This window comes from Pleurodeles waltl, chromosome 12 (genome assembly GCF_031143425.1).
Source record: "Pleurodeles waltl isolate 20211129_DDA chromosome 12, aPleWal1.hap1.20221129, whole genome shotgun sequence".
Lineage (NCBI taxonomy): Eukaryota > Metazoa > Chordata > Amphibia > Caudata > Salamandridae > Pleurodeles > Pleurodeles waltl.
In genome coordinates this window covers 125,043,543-125,057,241 of record NC_090451.1, presented here as the reverse complement: position 1 = coordinate 125,057,241, position 13,699 = coordinate 125,043,543, and positions in this window count along the sequence as shown.

Below are 13,699 nucleotides of genomic sequence, written 5' to 3'. Positions count from 1 at the left end.
TGGCGGATTAAAGTTTTGCCGCGGCTCCCCCAGGTCAAGATGGTGGCTGGGAGACGGACTTGAGGTGCGGCCCGCTGCGGTAGAGCGGAGGCGGCGGCCCGGGTAGCCTGGAGGTGGGGCCCCGGACCCCAAGGCGGAAAAGGTGCTTGCCGCAGCCGGGGTGGAGGAGACTGAGGTAGGACCGGCACGGCAGCGGCGCGAATCCCTGGCCCCCCCGCCATGGTTTTTCTCTCCCTCCCCGTGGTGGCTGGGGCCGGGAAGGGGTCAGGGGCGCTCCATGGGCCGCAACGGGTGCAGGACCCGGCGGGCCAGGGGCCCGATGATAAGAAATGAACCGGAGACCGGCGGGGAAACCGCCTGAGCGAAATGAGGCTGCTGCGGGCCGAGACGCAGGACAGAAATGTGGGGCCTGCCGGGGAGTGATCGGCCCGAAAGCCGAACCAGCGGGTTTGCTCTGCAATCTGGGGCCTAAACAACACATCACCTTGAGGTGAGGTAAAAGCAGACAAGCAGCAACCACAAACGTGCAATCCGGGGCTTAAACAACACATCGCCTCGAGGTGAGGTAAAAGCAGACAAGCAGCAACCACAAACATGTGCTGGGACAAGCGGTGGGTGACCAACAGATGAATCTGAACCTTCCGGGCCCGTGAGCGAGTGAAAGAATTTGGAACCCGGAGCCAGGAGCCGGCTGCAATCCGGGCCCTAAAAAACACATTGGCCGGAGGTGAGGCAAAAGCAGACAAGCAGCAACCACACACGTGCAATCCGGGGCCTAAATAACACATCGCCTGGAGGTGAGGTAAAAGCAGACAAGCAGCAACCACAAACGTGTGCTGGGACAAGTGGTGGGTTACCGAGAGATGAATCTGAACCTTCTGGGCCTGTGAGCGAGTGAAAGAATTTGGAACCTGGAGCCAGGAGCCGACTGCATTCCAGGGAGTGATCAGCCCAAAAGCCAAACCGGCGGGTTTGTTCTGCAATCCGGGGCCTAAAAAGCACATCTCCTCGAGGTGAGGTACAAGCAGATAAGCAGCAACCACAAACGTGCAATCCGGGGCCTAAACAACACATCGCCTCGAGATGAGGTAAAAGCAGACAAGAAGCAACCACAAACGTGTGATGGGACAAGCGGTTGGTTACCAAGAGAAGAATCTGAACCTTCCGGGCCCGTGAGCGAGGGAAAGAATTTGGAACCCGGAGCCAGGAGCCGGCTGCAATCCGGGGCCTAAAAAACACATCAGCCCGAGGTGAGGCAAAAGTAGACAAGCAGCAACCACACACGTGCAATCCGGGGCCTAAATAACACATCGCCTCGAGGTGAGGTAAAAGCAGACAAGCAGCAACCACAAATTTGTGCTGGGACAAGCGGTGGGTTACCGAGAGATGAATCTGAACCATCCGGGCCCGTGAGCGAGTGAAACAATTTGGAACCCGGAGCCAGGAGCCGGCTGCAATCCGGGGAGTGATCGGCCCGAAAGCCGAACCGGAGGGTTTGCTCTGCAATCCGGGGCCTAAAAAACACATCGCCTGGAGGTGAGGTAAAAGCAGACAAGCAGCAACCACAAACGTGCAATCCGGGGCCTAAACAACACATCGCCTCGAGGTGAGGTAAAAGCAGACAAGCAGCAACCACACACGTGCAATCTGGGGCCTAAACAACACATCGCCTGGAGGTGAGGTAAAAGCAGACAAGCAGCAACCACAAACGTGTGCTGGGACAAGCGGTTGGTTACCAAGAGATGAATCTGAACCTTCCGGGCCCATGAGCGAGTGAAAGAATTTGGAACCCGGAGCCAGGAGCCGGCTGTAATCCGGGGCCTAAAAAACACATCGGCCTGAGGTGAGGCAAAAGCAGACAAGCAGCAACCACACACGTGCAATCCGGGGCCTAAATAACACATCGCCTCGAGGTGAGGTAAAAGCAGACAAGCAGCAACCACAAACGTGTGCTGGGACAAGCGGTGGGTTACCGAGAGATGAATCTGAACCTTCCGGGCCGTGAGCGAGTGAAAGAATTTGGAACCTGGAGCCAGGAGCCGGCTGCAATCCGGGGAGTGATCGGCCCGAAAGCCGAACCGGTGGGTTTGCTCTGCAATCCGGGGCCTAAAAAAAAACATCGCCTGGAGGTGAGGTAAAAGCAGACAAGCAGCAACCACAAATGTGCAATCCGGGGCCTAAACAACACATCGCCTCGAGGTGAGGTAAAAGCAGACAAGCAGCAACCACACACGTGCAATCCGGGGCCTAAACAACACATCGCCTGGAGGTGAGGTAAAAGCAGACAAGCAGCAACCACAAACGTGTGCTGGGACAAGCGGTTGGTTACCAAAAGATGAATCTGAACCTTCGGGGCCCATGAGCGAGTGAAAGAATTTGGAACCCGGAGCCAGGAGCCGGCTGTAATCCGGGGCCTAAAAAACACATCGGCCTGAGGTGAGGCAAAAGCAGACAAGCAGCAACCACACACGTGCAATCCGGGGCCTAAATAACACATCGCCTCGAGGTGAGGTAAAAGCAGACAAGCAGCAACCACAAACGTGTGCTGGGACAAGCGGTGGGTTACCGAGAGATGAATCTGAACCTTCCGGGCCGTGAGCGAGTGAAAGAATTTGGAACCTGGAACCAGGAGCCGGCTGCAATCCGGGGAGTGATAGGCCCGAAAGCCGAACCGGTGGGTTTGCTCTGCAATCCGGGGCCTAAAAAACACATCCCCTGGAGGTGAGGTAAAAGCAGACAAGCAGCAACCACAAACGTGCAATCCGGGGCCTAAACAACACATCGCCTCGAGGTGAGGTAAAAGCAGACAAGCAGCAACCACACACGTGCAATCCGGGGCCTAAACAACACATCGCCTGGAGGTGAGGTAAAAGCAGACAAGCAGCAACCACAAACGTGTGCTGGGACAAGCGGTTGGTTACCAAGAGATGAATCTGAACCTTCCGGGCCCATGAGCGAGTGAAAGAATTTGGAACCCGGAGCCAGGAGCCGGCTGTAATCCGGGGCCTAAAAAACACATCGGCCTGAGGTGAGGCAAAAGCAGACAAGCAGCAACCACACACGTGCAATCCGGGGCCTAAATAACACATCGCCTCGAGGTGAGGTAAAAGCAGACAAGCAGCAACCACAAATGTGTGCTGGGACAAGCGGTGGGTTACCAAGAGATTAATCTGAACCTTCCGGGCCGTGAGCGAGTGAAAGAATTTGGAACCTGGAGCCAGGAGCCGGCTGCAATCCGGGGAGTGATCGGCCTGAAAGCCGAACCGGCGGGTTTGCTCTGCAATCCGGGGCCTAAAAAACACATCGCCTCGAGGTGAGAGCAGCAACCACAAACGTGCAATCCAGGACCTAAACAACACATCGCCTCGAGGTGAGGTAAAAGCAGAAAAGCAGCAACCACAAACATGTGCTGGGACAAGCGTGGGTTACCGAGAGATGAATGTGAACCTTCTGGGCCCGTGAGCGGGAAAGGGCCTCGGCTGGGTGCGGCCTGGGGTGGCGCGTAGGAGACTACAAGGAGTGCCTCCTTCTCACCCCACCCCTTTTTCAATTGCTGACCACCCTCCCCCGGACACCAGGCATGCTTACCGGCCCTACAGGGGAGAAGTCCCAGGACCATACCGAATTAACAAAACGCCGCCAGGGTAAGGGTCACAAAAAGGGACAACAACAAACAGTAAGTGGAAATAGACTCTGCAGCACCACGTCCCCCCCAAATGCCCCCAGAACTATCTAACAGACTCAAACATTAAGATATACCATAAGGGGAACAAGACCAGATCCAAAGAGATCACCCATCAGACCCTACATTAGGGCAGAACGAAATTGACTGTCCACTGCAACCCTAGAGAGGCTAAAACCATACCCATCAACATGGGCAAAGGCAAGGCGATAAAGCAAACAAAAGCACAAACACGGATGGACCAGTTCACCATGGGCTCACGGTCGGACAACCCAACCACCAATGGTGGTAATAACCCACACACATCGCCCAGCGATCTGGCGGCAATTTTACATGCGTTTCAGGCCTCCCAATCAGCAGTCGAATCAAAAATAGGGGAAGTTGGATGTCGCCCTGATCCGGCAAGACCTCCGCAATGCAGTATCCCGAAACACAGAGACCGAGTCCCGAATCTCCACGGCAGAAGATTAGATAACAACCCTAAAAACCCAAATTTCAGTGCTGACCAAACGCACCTCAAAACTACACAGGAGGGCTGTAGATGCCGAGAATAGATCTCGTCATAATAATCTTCGTCTGGTGGGTCTTCCCGAGGCCACTGAAGAGTCATCGTTGGGTAGGTTCCTGGAGGAATGGTTCCGGTCGTGGGTGCCGGCAGAACACCTCACGCCATGGTTCACAATCAAACAAGCCCATAGGTCGCTACGTGTTAGACCTCCACCCGGCTCCCCACCCAGACCAGTAATAATCCACCTCTTCAACTTCAAGGACAGAGACCTGATTCTGCGAGAGCCTCGTTCCAAGGAAAACATCCTCTGCAATGGAACAAAGGTACTACTTTTCCCGGACTACACACTAGAAGTACAGCAATAACGCCGCTCGTTGATGGAAGTGAAACAAAAACTTAGATCAATGGACATCCAGTACCGTCTCTTGTTCCCAGCAAGACTCCAGGTGATTTACAATAACAAAACCTACTTCTTTGAGCAGCCGATCGCGGCGTGGACCTGGCTAACGGAAGAAACCCCACTAGACATGCACAGGACAAGATCGCGGCCACCGCTTAAGACAACGCCAGCCGACCCAAGGGGGCAACAATCGATGCGCGGCCAGCGCACACGCTCTCAAAAATGAGGAGGAAGACATAGATCCGGCTCGGACTCCCCTCCGGGGACCCATCGATCGGAACCCGGACACCCACACTCGAAAGAGAACTCCGGAGCCACCCTGACGGGCCTAAAGCCACAAGACACAACTGGGGTCCAGTTGGAGGCACAAGAGGACTCAGACCTGTCCCGTAGTCCAATTCTGTGACTGCAGGGGTGGTACTTATTCTGAGATAGACATAAGACTATGAACTCAGAAACAGAAGCGTTGTCTAACTTGATCACATATTGAATATTATACACTTATGTAAGATCCGATGTTAGGGATGGGTCCACCACCACCGATACCACAGCCTCACTACTCAAAAGCCACCTCATCAGTTCTAGAAGTGAGGGGTTATATATATGGGCGTCAGATGCTTCTGGGGGGAAGTATGGGGTGGGGATGGAGTTGGGGGGCAAGGAATTTCGGCCTCGTTCTAAAGGCCAATGTTAGAATCGGTATACAAAGGCAAGGTTCATATTTCCCTTTAATCAAGGCACAGGACAGGATGCTTAATGATCGGACAGATCAAGAGATGAGTCCCTCAGAGTCGTACAAGCTAGTAGCTAAAGGTTGGCAACAACTATACAATTCCACATACAATCACCCCCCCCATGAATCAAGTACACATTATGTCATGTTATATCAATGGGCTCCTAGATAAAATTAAACGTACCGCAGGATTCACCTTTATACATAGACACCGTCTAGAAATACTTATGTTGCAGGAGACCCACCTTCTGGGGGACAGATGTCCATTCCTGACTCGTAGGGGGGTTCGATAGAGAGTATCATGCAGGCTACACACGTGGATCACGAGGAGTAGCCATCTTACTACATCGTACATTCCCTATGACACACATCCAAGTACGGAGAGACCAGCAGGGGCGGATTGTAGCCATTACCGGTAAAGTAGAAGGGAACATATTTAATATAATAAGTATCTACGCCCCCCCCTAGCTAGTTAGTTCAACCCTCCAGGCACTGACAAAACTTCTTTCTGACCTACCCCCTGGACACACCATATTAGGCGGTGACTTCAACGCAACCCCGGATCCGACCTTAGATGTAGACGGCCCACTCACCACATATAGACATACACTGGCAACCGAAATGAAGTGGTGGTTATCTGCCACAGGCTTGTGTGACGCATGGCGGATTTGGCATCCGAGGCAGAGACAATTCACCCACACCTCAGCAGCCCATGGCTCCCAATCCAGAATAGACCTGATGCTTCTTCCGAGCACTGACTGTACAAGCCTCTCACACGTCGAGATTCTTGCTAGAGGAATCTCTGACCATGCCCCTCTCCGGCTCATACTAGGCCCGGCCTGCCCCTGGCATCGTCCCATGTGGCGGCTAAACGCATGGTACATCCAAGATGAATACTTTAAAGAACAAATACGCCAGGCACAAGCAGAATACTTCTATCTAAATGAAGGTTTGGTAACCTCGGAGGGCACTCTATGGGCGGCAGGGAAGGCGGTATTATGAGGTATGGCCAAAAATCTGATACGTAATCAAGAACGTGCCAAAACGCTACATATCTCACAAATAGAGCTCCATGCAATAAACCTCGAAAGAGACAACGTAATAAACCCAAGCGAGAAACTGACGCGACAACTCCTCCTAATCCGTGTGGAGATAATGGGTCAATCCCTGGAAGCATGAAACATTTTTGGAGGGCCAGCACCAGAAGGATATGTGGCTGGGTGGACAAGAGTGGGAGGATGCTCTATTGGCTGGTCTCCCAGGATCAGGCCTCCAGGATCGTCCCTGAAATTTATGACGGAGGTGGGGCTCTGGTTACAGATCATACCGAAATTGCGAATGCCATCGCCAACTACTATCATACACTATACCAAGCATATACAATAAATAGACTTACACCAAACACGTCAACTACTTGACGAGATCCCCCTCCCACAGTTACCTATGGTGAAAGCACAGCTTTTAGAGGAACCCATTAGTGAGGAAGAAATTGGGACGGCGATCTCGACATTAAACGGAGCCAAGACTCCCGGTCCTGATGGGTGCCCCCCAGAATATTATAAGTCATTTAGAGAAGACTTGACTCCACGTCTCCTACGCCTTTTTGCAGAAATATGAAAAGGTGGATCTTTTCCTCCAGAACTAGATACAGCCATGATCGTGGTGCTCCCCAAAACCCAGCCCCCTTCACCCCACTGCGCGGATTACAGACCAATATCATTGATTAACACACAAATTAACATTTTGACCTCTATCCTTGCCACTCGCATTAAAAAGGTCTTGCCACAGATAATCCATCCTGGCCAATGTGGGTTCATGGCAACCTGCAGCACAAGACACTGTATCCGCCGGTTACATGTAGCCTTGGCGGAAAGGCGCCAGTTGCCCCGAAGCCTGGCCCTCCTGCTCATAAATTTTGAAATGGCTTTTGATTCGGTGGACTGGGGATTCCTTCTGCTGGTGCTCCGACGGGTGGGAATGGGAAAAAAAATTGCCACCTAATTAAAGCACTATACACTAACCCTACGGCCTGCGAACAGGTTAATGGGACCATATCCTACAGGTTCGACATCAGTAGAGGCACCCGGCAGGGAGGTCCCTTGTCCCCTTTGTTGTTTACCCTGGCCATTGAGCCTCTAGCCCAGGTGATCAGAACGGACTCAGTATACCGAGGATGGAAATGGGGTCCATCTCATGAAGGCAGGATAGCCATATAAGCAGATGACGTTCTGCTATATATGGAAGAGCCCAGTGTAACGGGTCCAAGGAGCCTTTGCCTTCTAAGGAAATATGAACTAATCTCAGGTCTCAGGATGAACTCCGCCAAATCAATCCTGATCCCGCTACAAAACACATGTGATTGCTTCGATTGGCCGAGTACCATACCCATACGCAAATTAAGTTTTAAATACTTAGGGATTTGGGTAACCCTTCTTCTTGAATTAACATGGGCCAAAAATTTATCTCCACTGCTAACAAAGATCAAAACAGACATGCAGAGATGGCAGACCCTCCCCTTGAATGTGATGGGGTGGGTGGCCCTATACAAAATGATGGTCCTGCCGAGACTCCTATACATATTCCAAAACGTTCCCATCCTCATCCCCCACTCTTGGTTCAAAAATCTCGAAAGCATCACAGGAAGATTTCTATTACGAGGCAATAGACATCGAGTAACGGTACAATATTGCTGGAGAGGAATGTTAGACGGAGGTCTGGGTGCGTCAGACCCCTATCTATATTACCTGGCTACCCAATTGATAGTGGTCCATGACTGGTTTAATGGGGGATGGGATTGAAGAACCAGAACCTTATGGGCCTGGCGGCGCAGGGTACGCCTGAAATCTCCTTGGATTCACCTGCCTCAACTAACAGAGACACGGGACACTCTGTCAGGCGTAAAAGATCAGATTTTATTAGCTGCAGCTAGTACAGTTGTCCAAGAAGTACACAAGGTATGTTCTCAGGAGACTGCCACTTTACTTTGTGGCGCACAATCTTATATACCGTATAAAAACCATTTATTAACTACATACACTCCCAGAACACATAGAAAGGAGCCAGTAAGAATAATGTAAAGATAGAACAGAGCCAATAGAAATGTCGGAAAACAAGACAGCACCAATAGAAGGAATTGGAAAACAAAGTATCAAGTGACTTAAGGTTGCCTCCCCTCCAGCTGTGTTTGTCACCCCTCCCTTGAACTAATTCATTAACCGATCCACAACGAAGTTGCATGTGGTGCGATAAGTTTGTGTGCGTTTGGAGGACAGTTGTGAAATGAGAGAATACTAGCAAAGGACAGCGAAGGCCAGACGATAAGATAAGATCGGCGGAGAATAGTGTGAGCCTACAGATAGTTGAAACAAGGATTAGAAAACCAGACAGGGATTAGTGTACTCGGTCAGACCTTAATACCAGCCTTGTAAAGATAGAGGCAGAAGGCTGTTTTGAACACCATGTTGCAGAATAAGCAGAAAAGGCAGAATGGACTTCGTTCGCTGTGCTGCCTGAGTGAAGGCAACATAAAATGGCGGCGGGCCACAAAATGGCGGGTCGATACGATCGTATTAAAAATCGAATTTCCTCAGACCCTCCTTTTGCCAGAACTCAGGCAAGATACACAAACTCATGTTAATCTGAGTCGATGTCTATGGCCATGAGGTCATCAAGCTGTTGCTGTACCATCATTTTGATATTCTCTGCTCTTTGTGACTTCGGTTTGGGAATACATGCAGTAGCACATAGGTTGCAGATGGCAGGACCGCAGTGCATACAAAGACAACAAGAGAATATAAAAGCTAAAATTACTCCAAAGAATGTCAATACCTTCCAACCCCATTTGGACAGTAATCCCCAAAACCACTCTGAAAAGGACCAATCTCCTTCGTCCTGATGAATCGACTCGGAGATTATGTGTAACTTAGAGATAGCTTGGTATACTGTCGGAGCGTCATTAGGTATGAAAATACAGCAACTTGATCCGATCAATTTGCATACTCCACCACGGTCCGCAAGAACAAAGTCTAAGGCAACACGGTTCTGCAAGGTCATAAGACGATCAGCCTGTAGTTCAGCTGTAATGTTACTTAAAGCTCCTACAGTGATGTCTATGGTGGTTTCTACGACACGAACCAATTGCCTTATATTTCTGCTGTTGGCCATTGGACCCCAGAAGGGAAGAAATCCTTTGAGGAAATCTCCTCCCTCTTGTCCTGCTGTGTCTTTCGAATCCACAATCCCTCTGCCATATCTATTTTTATGATGGTTCGCAGGAGCGGTGTATGTAGGGGGAAGAAGAAAGGCTATATAACAAGTACCAGAGAAATCAGCTGGCAACCATGTATAAGCCCTATCGTGGCAAACGAAGTATGTACCTTGAGATGGTACTAACGGCAGTGAATTCAGGGCTGAATAAACATATGTATGGGAACATAAACTTTCTCTTTGTCCGGTGTTTGGAGTTCTACCATTTATTTGCAGACAGAAATTTCCTTGTTGGGGTATGACCCGTATCGGAGGAGATTTTCCTTGCTTAACCTTATCATTGAGGCTGGAAATGTAATTAGTTATGTTCCAATTGGTATATGCTTTTCTTTCATCTATGGAAGCTTCACTTTTTTCCATGATTTTAGCCATAGCTACCATTCCCTTTATCAATAAACTATGACTGAAATCTGAACCAACACTATGTGAACTGACAGGTTGTTTAATTTTACTTTGATATGCATTATTGAAAATGACAAAATAAGCCCAAGCGGAACCTTCATAGGAGAATGGAAGAACTAAATATGGCATTCCTTTTTCTACCGTATGTGGTATGAGTCCACACACCCAACAGTCAGTTGTATTGATCACTAACTGATGTTGATGTAACAACTGGACGAAGGAATTGTTAAAGTATTCAGTTCTTCTGATGAGTTCATGCTGGGGAAGAGTGTGATATAGGTGCGGAGAGATAGTAGAAGAAGATGTAGAGGTAGGAGAAGAGACAACTTTTTGCTGCAGAGTAATAATGATCCAGTTTACAGATGCCAAAAGAATACACGACAATATAATGACGCATAGAGCAATACTACAACGACTATATATTTCTTTACAATTATTCTTTACATTTTTACTTTCTCTTTTATCTAATGTAGCCTCCATCTTTCTAAGTGGATGCTCACGGCAATCTTCCTCAATCACTGTAGTCACGATTATCTACCGTCCTATGACACTGTGAGGTCCTGCAGGCCTATTGCCACTTACTCAGGTCGTAACTAAGACTCCTACCGTGACCCTGCAACCGGGATAGAGTACTACATAGGAGAGAAATTTACAAGTTCTTTGGTCTTGGTCTAAAATTATAGCGTTCCTGTCCAGAGGCAGTCTGGTTTTGAAACAATGTTCCTGGATTTGTCGTGTTCAAGCGACGATGCGATGGTATTGCTTCTTGAAGGATGTCGTCGTCCTCTTTCTCAGAAAGTGTTCCAATTAGACGCGCATCACTGAATGGTACAAATTGCGGAACTTTCTCACTTTCAGAGTCACTGATGCCTCTACGGACCCACTGATCGAAAGGCAAGGGCAAAGGCACTTTCTTGCAGTGCACGGCATGCACCCAGTTTTTCTTTCCTTCGACTTTAACTGCTGTTCTTGTGGTCAAAAGAACCAGGCGTGGCTCTCTCCATCTGGGCTCCAAATTTCTCTGTCGTTGGAAATTTTTTGTGCAGACCCAGTCACCTGGTCGGATGGAATGACCTGGGTCTGTGGAAGCCTCTGGTAGAGCACTCTGAACCTGTTGATGAAGAACACGCAATTTAGTTGTAAGGTCATGCAAGTAGTCAATCAACATCGGGTATGGCAAGTCTGAGTATTTCTTAGGGCGAGGAACTCCCCATACATTAGCTGGGCGACCAAATTTCACTTCGTAAGGGCTAAGCCCCAAACGAGAGTGTACTGCTGTTCTGGTGGACAGAAGAGCCAATGGTAAAGCATCAGGCCAATTAAGTCCTGTGCTAGCTTGCACCTTAGCAATTTTAAGCTTCAAGGTTCCATTGTAGCATTCTACTAAACCAGCCGACTGTGGGTGATTCGCCGCGTGGAACTTCTGTTTTATGCCAAGACCTGCACAAACTTTTTGCATGACTTGACCCACAAATTCGCTCCCATTGTCACTCCAGACAATGCGCGGCAAACCAAACCTAGGGAAGAATTCTTTCAAAAGTATTTTGGCAGTTGATAAAGCAGTATTGTCCTTCAGAGGGTAGGCTTCTACCCATCTAGAAAAAGCACATACTACCACCAGAACATATTTGAGGTTGTTGCATCGTTCCATGTGAATATAATCGATCTGCAACACCTCAAATGGATATGTTGGAGGAGCAAAATGACCTGCTGGAGTTGGGGTTCCCTTTCCCGGATTGTACATCAAGCAAACAATACAATGTTTTACTACATTATTTGCACACTTTGGGATCCCCTCATTTTGCCACACTGGAGCCAGAAGTTTACATATTCCTTTTGCACTTAGGTGAGCTGGACCATGTGCCATAGTAACTACAGGTAGTACATAAGCATCTGGTAACAGCCAACGTTGATGTTCTGATAATTCAACCCAACATCCCATCTCATCTAACATTCCTGTACTTTCCTTCCACTTTCTCAACTCATTCTCCGTAGCCTCTCCTTGAATTGATTTCACACTCTCTACTGTATCTTCACACATTCCCTTTTCTCTTACGCAGTTTGCGGGACCTGCAACATACATTCGACTTGTGTTGTCTCTGGCTGTCTTTTTCGCTACCTCATCTGCAAATGCATTTCCTCGACCAACATCGTCCACAATCTTTTTGTGTGCACTACACTTCACGATCGCTATCTGAGTAGGCATTGTAAGTGACTCAAGAAGTTCAGTCACTAATTGACCATGTTGTATCTTAGTACCATGGGAAGTAAAGAATCCTCTTTCCTTCCATAAGCGCCCAAAGTTAAACGCTACACCAAAAGCGTATTGGCTATCAGTGTACACGTTTACTCTTTTTCCTTTGGATAACACACACGCTCTAGTTAAGGCTATCAATTCAGCTGCCTGAGCTGAATTATGTCTAATGCGTGCTGTCGCCACAATCGTATGCAAAGTAGTAATAGCGTAGGCTGAAACTGTATCTCCATTCGGGAGCTTGAAACAAGAACCATCTACCCATAGTGTTCCATCTGGATTCACTAATGGCGTGTCTTTTAGGTCAATTCTACCCTTAGTCTCTTCTTCAGTACGGAGAAAACAATCATGCTGTTCAGAGACATCTCTCTCTTCTGGAAGAGGCAACAAAGTAGCTGGATTCAGGGTATTACATCGTTTGATGTGTATGTGACTAGCCAAAAGCGTCAGCTCATATCCGGACAACCGAGCACTCGTAAGATGCTGCGTTTTTGTCCTATTTAGTAAAGTATCCACTGCATGTGGCACCATAACAATGAGAGTATTATCTAGCACTACTCCAGCAGACTGTCGAATAGAAATTGCTGCTGCCGCTGTCGCCTTAAGACAACTAGGCAATGCTTTAGCTACTGGATCTAACGTAGCTGAGAAATATGCGCATGGTCGCTGTTGATCTCCAAAACGCTGCGTTAAGACTGACCATGCACAACCCTCTCTTTCGTGGACATAGAGCGTAAAGGGCTTACTGTAATCAGGAGTACCCAATAGAGGAGCAGAACACAAAGCAATACGCAAATCAGTAAAACTCTTCTGACATTCGTCAGTCCACGGAAGAGGCTGAGGCGTATCTTTTAAAGTTAGCGCCAACAGCGGTTTAGCCAATAAAGAGAAACTCGGAATCCACTGTCTACAATAAGAAGTAATGCCCAAAAAGGCACGTACCTCTCTTTGTGTGGATGGCACTGACATTTGTGCAATTGCCTGAATTCGTTCGGGGGTCAATCGTCGTCCCTCCTTTGACAAGAGATGACCCAAATAAGTCACCTCGCGACAGACATATTGTAATTTAGAAGGAGAAACCTTGTGATTCAGATCAAACAAATGACGCAACAGTGCAACGGTCACGTTTTTGCAAATCTCCTCTGAATCAGCGGCAACTAATAAGTCATCCATGTACTGAATGAGAGCGGCACCGGACGGTAAGGAAAAGGCATCAAGATGACATTTTAGAGCTTGACTGTAAATAGAGGGACTTTCACAATAACCTTGAGGTGCGCGTTTAAACCGGGAGCTTCGGCCTCCGAGGGAAAAACCAAAAATATCTCTACTCTCTTCGGCGATGGGAATACTAAAGAAAGCATTCTTTAGATCAATAACTGAAAACCAAGTCGCTGTAGAAGGTATCATCGTCAACAGAGCAGTGATATCTGGGACTACAGGAAACTGCGGTACGA